Source organism: Galendromus occidentalis, unplaced genomic scaffold, assembly GCF_000255335.2.
Source record: "Galendromus occidentalis unplaced genomic scaffold, Mocc_1.1 scf7180000075965, whole genome shotgun sequence".
Taxonomy (NCBI): Eukaryota; Metazoa; Arthropoda; class Arachnida; order Mesostigmata; family Phytoseiidae; genus Galendromus; species Galendromus occidentalis.
This window is the reverse complement of record NW_003803955.1, coordinates 11,252-17,946: the sequence shown is the minus strand read 5'-3', so window position 1 is coordinate 17,946 and position 6,695 is coordinate 11,252. Positions and strand designations below refer to the sequence as shown.

Sequence of the window (6,695 nt, the reverse complement as noted above, 5' to 3'; positions counted from 1 at the left end):
AATTATTATCGATCAAACGCCCTATAAAAAGGCACTTCGCGAGTCGGCGAAGCATCAAGTTCCATGATGGAGTCGGTACCGGATGGGCCCGAGATTGTTCTCAGTGCTGCTGACTTACACGTGATGATAAGATTCTGGGGTAAAAAAGGTTTACGTTGCGGAGCTGAACAGATGAAAAACGTTCTTCAAAAACATTGCGAAATAACAGGCGGGACCAAAGTGAAAGTTAAAGTCGAAATCCGAGGTTGGAGCGACTTTTTACGATTGACGTCATGGCAAGATGGCAAAGGGAAGGGACGTCTTCTCTACGTTTTTGCTGTGGATATCGGAAAAGTGCGAGGAGCTCCGGATCCGGATCTCAACCGGTTCTTGCGATCGCTACTCAAAGCAATGGGCAACTGCGGGGGCTGCGTAATGTGTAAGCAAATGAGCTTACTCCCTGATAGGGTGTTGTTGGATCCGATTCTGACAGACATGGAAAAGATAACTGCCGATGTGTCGGGAGCGTTTGAATGTGAATAAATTTCCGCCACCGACCATAGAGAGTACTCTTTCATGAACTCCACGCGTACGGATCAGGATGTTAAAAAAGTAAATTGCTCGTCGCTGGTGTCGAAAATGGGGATTATTGAATTAAGTCGGGCAGGAAGACACACTGCGTTACGACGATAACGAACATTGCGAGCAGTAGAGAGCAATGATGACCGAAGTCGATCCAGAGAAAACGGAACACAACATTCGGTGCACCGTACTAAGATTTTGGGGCAAAGGCGGCATTCGGATCGGTTCGGACCATCTCCGGATAGTGATAGCGGAACATCCCGAAATAATATCCGCTACGAAGGTTAAAGTCAAAGTAAGAGCCGAACGCGAGGATCAAGACTTGAGGTTGAGCATTGTCAAAGATCGAAAAGAGAAGGGACGCTTGTTGTTCCTCTGTGCAGTCGATCTCGCCAGGCTCAAAGGCAGTGTTAATGCCGACATGGATTTATTCCATCGCTCCGTGCGTAACCTATTAGGCCAATGCTCGAGGTGCGCCATGTGCCGTTACTTCATTCTTTTACCGAGTCGTTTGGCGCTTGATAGTGCTCTTTCCGAAATGGAGAACGTGTTGTCGACAGCAGGAGAAATCATGCATGGGGAATCCGAATAAAGTGGAATGGGCTCAGATCGAAAAATCGGTCTGGGCCTGCTGGGCCTCGGTTGGAGCCAAAAGAATTATCGTAAGACTTCCTCGGAGACAATGTTCTTCATCCGGTTTTCGGGCGCTGAGATGAGAAGCCCTTCTCGGCTCCTCGCACGTGAAAGCGCAACATACAGTTGGCCATGACTGAAAATTGGGTAGGTCAGGTGGATGCCAACTCGTGTGAAGGATTGACCTTGGGATTTGTTTATGGTCATGCAGAAACTCAATCTGATGGGAAATTGTCTTCGGCGGAGCTTGAATGGTAGAGCCTGGTGCGAGTAATAACAATCGATTCGTAGAATCATAACTGATGTTCCTTTTCGTGGACCGTTGGCGAAAGAGCAAATCACAACTCGTCGGAGGATGTTGACGACGATGAGACGCGTTCCATTGCAAAGACCATTTTGCACGTCCAGGTTCCTGAGAAGCATGACAATGCAGCCTCTTTTCAAATTGAGTTCATGAGGAGGCAAATTGGAAGGCGATATTTTGTTAAGAAACTCTGTTGGAAAATTCAAGGCGTCACTTGGATCTTCAATGATGGCCTCGTCTTCACTACGTAAAGTTTCGAGGGATTCAATTAGATGGTTGACTACGTAATCGTTGATTTTCGATGCTTCAGCGTTCTTTGGCGTAAGGATGGCGATTTCAGATAGATCTACGGTCTCAGGGCACAGGAAGGCGCTGCCGTAGATGGTGTCAGCGAGATTGTCTTTGACGCGCATATCCAAGGGCACATCAATGACGCCGCTCATCTCGCCGTCACCTATCCTAAGGAGCCATTCTCGGAATGCGGCATCATCCCCACTCAAGCGCATGTTTGCATGCAGTCGAAAATTCCGAAACAGAGGCCAAAGAGGCGAGCATTTGAGGCAGGCTTCAACGATTTGGCCGCGGGTACCTTTCTCCACTACTGGGAGGATTTTCCCCCGAAAGGTGCGTCGCTCTGCATAATGTCTCGCAGAAGTCGATCAACAGTTTCCAAAGCAGTTTTTGGCGCCATGGGAGCCTCGTCCCATATGATGATATCAGTTGCTCGTAATTTGGCAGCTTCTTTGGACTGGTTCTTCATGGATGAACTGCGACTTTTGTCCTGAACAATTAGGCAGAAAGTTGAAGTGACCGTACGTCCGTCCGGGAGCAAGTTGGCGGCGATGCCCGTCCAAGCTACGTTGATAACTTTGGGCCCTCTAGAAACGGCAAGGTGGACTATGGTCGTATATACGAACGTTTTCCCACTGCCACCGGGACCATCAATGAAATAGTAAGAATGATCCTGGGGTCGGTCGGGAGCAGGTTGAACTTCGTCAACTATATGCTTCTATTCGAGATTAAGTTGCGCGTACATGAGCGATCCCATGGAGCGATGATGCTCACAGTCGATTCTGGTAGTGATATCGTGGCCGAGATCGGAAAGTCTCTGAGCGATGTCGTGAAAGGCTTTCGATTCGGCTACTGCGTCGGAGTATCCAGCGTGCAAGAAATCCTCCATGAAATCTGCCTTGAACTTGAGCCACAGCTGCTCAGGGATTGGGGGTTTGAGATCACCGAACACAATCAGAGCGACGAAGAAGCTTCGGCATTGGCTCGGCATACGCAAGACTGATGCTTCAAGTAAGGCGTTGCGGAAATATGCATCATCCTTTAGTAATCCTGCGGCCTTAGCGGCTTCAACGAAATTGGTGTATGTGTGAGTCGACTGTGCGAACGTCTTCGAAGGATGTGAAACCTTTGCCGTGAAGTAGTAAGAGGCGTAAGGCATAGCGCTCGTGATCATGGGGACTCACAAAGTACATGCGTCCTATGCTCCTATTGCCGCCGCGTTGTCGTTCGTTGCCATCGCTTCTTGAATGTGTATTTTTCTGGCATTTCATGATAGCGGAGCTTCCTGGAATCTGTCATGTCTCCAGGAAAAGAACCCGAACGGAGTTCCACATCGCAGCATCTTTGATTCATATCAAAGAAGGCAGTGAGCGTTGAGAAACGATGCTCGGCGGCTTGCAGTGCACTGTCTTCGGAGCCTTCTTGGAAGCAAACGGTTTCAAAGCCAGGGAGATGGACTTGGAGTCGAATCACGGTGTCACTGCGATCGGTCATGTTGAAGCCAAAAATCCTATATGCCGCTTCCGGGGCGCATACGTATCGAGTGTCCCAATAAGAGTCAATCTCGTCACGATCTTGTGTGTCGGAAGAGTCGGTCTGTTGATAAATCCGGAGTCGGGCCCTATCGGCCCCCTTGTAAACATATTTATACAAATATTTCACAGCGTGAATGAGAGCGCAGACCTCAACGTTGATATGAGCGTTGAATAGCAAGGTCAGATAGGGACAATAAGGGACCACCGACCGATTGTCTACATCAAGACCCCGGCAAGTTAGGCTTCGCCCATCTTCACGACGGCGGTACTCAGGGTAACTGTCTCCAGAGAGTGAAGTTCCGTTCCGAAAAGACTTCGGGTAGCGTTTCGAGCAGTAGCCCTGTTTCATGCATGGTGAATTGGGGTCGCGAACTCCGCAGGGACGATGTATCATTGATTTGGAGACGATCAGGTGGAGGGAAGACTCTGTTATGGTAGCTCGGTAGCATCAGGTAGCTCGGCGCTGATGATACTGTCGACATCGGCTGCTGTGGTTATCTTCGAATCGCCCGTCAGAGTGAGCAGCATGTGCATATGAGGTAGACCTCGCTTCTGGAATTCGATGACATAGATGTAGGCGGCCACTTCCCCGAGCACTTGTTTCGTGAGCACTTCATTGCAGAATGCTTTGACCTTCAAGTGAAATATGCGCGCTACCAAGTCTGGTCGGTCGGACGCAGTCTGGCCCGTTTGGAGATGAGTGGTTATCTCTGGCCAAGAGGGATTGCAGGTGAAGGTGATGAATAAGTCTGGTTTTCCATACTTCGATACAATGCTCATTGCGTCTTGATATTGAGCTATCATATATCTGGGGCCTCCAGTGAAAGTGGTTGCGAGGATGACTTGCCGACCCGGTGGTCCCGCGTCATTGTCGCTCAACATGTGATCTTGAAGTCCACGAACAGTGTCGAGTCTTTTAGTTGTTTTTGATTGCGGCGGATGAAGTTAAGTCGATTCATCTCAATCTTCAGCCAATTGTCAACGATGAACTGTTGGCTTAGTTTGCCAGCGTGGTGGAGAGGATTGAATTCATGGTCTCGAGCGAAGAGCAAAAATGAGTAATACTCTTTTTGAGTAACTCTAGTTCGGCGGTCTGATGATGGGTTTAGACGTTCCATTTTTGGGTGCCAACCTTCTCCGCCGCTCGGAAACGAAAGCGGATAAGTTAGTGGATCGCAAAGCTGATGCAGATAGCTCAGAGTCTTCAGTGTTCCACTGTTCTCGTGCTTCACTAAAAGCCGCTCTCCAGGAATGTTGTCGTCGTCCCCTACGTAGACGATCGCAACTTCATTAGCGGTCGCAGCGTTGTACCGACGCTGGTCGTCCGCTTAATCTTGCTCGAAGACCATCCTCACCGGTCTCGGGAGACGGCCGTCATTCCGCGCTCGTTGACCTTCATCATCAGCCACCTGAGCCATAAGTTTGAAAGACCTTACATATGGATTGTTCTCGTTTAGGATATTGTGGAGAGTGCGGAATATAGACTGTTGGCAGCTGCGGTTGACGGGACGGGCGGTCAATTCTCTCGCAGCCTCCTCGGTGTCCATGATAAGGACTTGCGCGCAATGAGGCACCTGGCCTTCCTGCGGACGAAGTCCCCCGATAGTGTGGTACACTTGTCCGTGTACACGAAAACAATAGGGGCCGCTCCCTCGAGGGGGTTCAACTTTCGCCGCCATAGAAGCCATAGCCAAACCACTATTATAATTCCTTATGTTCTGCCTGAAGCTGTGTGATGTGGAGCTCTGATCTGTATAGAGATCGATCAACGCTTGCGGAAAAGAATGGAAGGTTCGTAGTTCCACTCTGTTGGCGGCGCAACACATTTGGTAAGCTGTTTGGCCCGCTTTCGTTTTTTCATCAATGAAGTGGATAGCCTTACATCCCTGGCAAATTTTATCCATGGTGCCGAGATTGTGAGGGGCCAATGGCCGGTGCTCGATGCATCGAGCGATCCCGGTCGTCGCCCGACGGCGTTCTGCGGTACGATGTGCGTGCGCCCGGCGGTGCTGTGCCGCGTTGGTGGCGCGCTAGATCGCGGCTGCCAGAGCACTTTGTTGTGCTCTCGCTGTTCTTCGACGCGCACCGTTCACGGAGAGCTCGCTCGAGGTGTCGGAGTCGCTAGAAATCGCTCGTGCCTCTGTTGAAGGGATCTGTAAGTCGGCAGGGAGATCATCCGTGCGCCTCGTTCGCGTGACCCTTGGTACTCCGCCATCGGAAGAGCACTGCTGTTCGACTTGTACCTGTCTCACGGTGGCTCTTGCTTGCCTACGTCGTGAAGTATTTAGAGTTCGAGCTGCTACACCTTGCTCTTGAGTCTGTTGCTCTCTATTACGGCGCATTCGTTGCCTTGCTCGAGCTAGTCGTTGTCGACCGCTCTTTGTCGTTGTCGACCGTCGCAGCGATCGTACCGGAGGCATGGAAACGGTTGATGCGTGATGGAGGTGGGATGGGAAGACTGTAGGAGCCTACGCGCGTATATTGCGATCCGCAGATGTCTGTAGAATGCAGTAAGTATCTGCTTCTTCGAGCTATTGGTCATCGAATGCAGGATCGTGGAAAGCTAGAGCCATTAGGAGTTTTCCTTTAGTAGCTCTTTGTATTCTAAGTAATAACGAATAGTCTTATCCGGAACGTTTTTCGGGAAATTGAACCCTTAATAGGCCAAATCGGTCCGAACTGAGCATTTTATTAAGATTAGGTTCTTCAAGTACGGCGGTAGAAGTGCGAACGGACAGGAAAGAAAGACAGAAAGAAATCGAGCTTCAGACCGGACGGAGATAAGCCTTTTATATATAGGGGGGGATACGCTCCTCTCCGCATAGCACGCTTGCCAAGAAATCCTGACCGATCAGAATGTCAACCGCGAGTCCGGATAGACTGTTGCTGTCGTCTGCTATCGGAGCTAGGCCGAAGGATTCGCTGAAAACCGGGAATCCCCCCTTCGCGATCTCTGGGATTCCGACTACCGATAAGAGGACTGAATCCCGATCGTTATATCTGCTTTGTAGACGTAATTGGTACACCTTGTACCTTGTACCTTGTACCGTGTACCTTGGTATTGGTATTGGTATTGGTATTGGTATTGGTATTGGTATTGGTATTGGTATTGGTATTGGTATTGGTATTGGTATTGGTATTGGTATTGGTATTGGTATTGGTATTGGTATTGGTATTGGTATTGGTATTGGTATTGGTATTGGTATTGGTATTGGTATTGGTATTGGTATTGGTATTGGTATTGGTATTGGTATTGGTATTGGTATTGGTATTGGTATTGGTATTGGTATTGGTATTGGTATTGGTATTGGTATTGGTATTGGTATTGGTATTGGTATTGGTATTGGTATTGGTATTGGTATTGGTATTGG

The 6,695-nt window shown here is 49.2% G+C and overlaps 1 pseudogene; it reads right to left on the bottom strand.

Annotated features, from left to right (window-relative positions):
* Nucleotides 1-1,218: 1,218 nt before the first annotated feature.
* LOC100902672 (uncharacterized) overlaps nucleotides 1,219-6,695 on the bottom strand; it is a 7,398-nt pseudogene continuing 1,921 nt past the window's right edge.